Raw genomic sequence first — 211 nt, forward strand, 5'->3', positions numbered from 1 at the left:
AGAGATGTTAATATATATATATATATATATATATATATAAACATGTTATCGATATCAGAGAGTAGCTAATATTTCAAAATAAAATGAAATTCCTCTAAATATTAATTTGGAAATTAAAATTTTTGATGCATGGGGATTGGATTTTATGGGATCATTTATACCTTCAATCAAAAATCTTTATATATTGATTGCAGTGAATTATGTTTCAAAA

This window comes from Phalaenopsis equestris, unplaced genomic scaffold (assembly GCF_001263595.1).
Source record: "Phalaenopsis equestris unplaced genomic scaffold, ASM126359v1 Scaffold001334, whole genome shotgun sequence".
In the NCBI taxonomy this organism is placed as follows: Eukaryota; Viridiplantae; Streptophyta; class Magnoliopsida; order Asparagales; family Orchidaceae; genus Phalaenopsis; species Phalaenopsis equestris.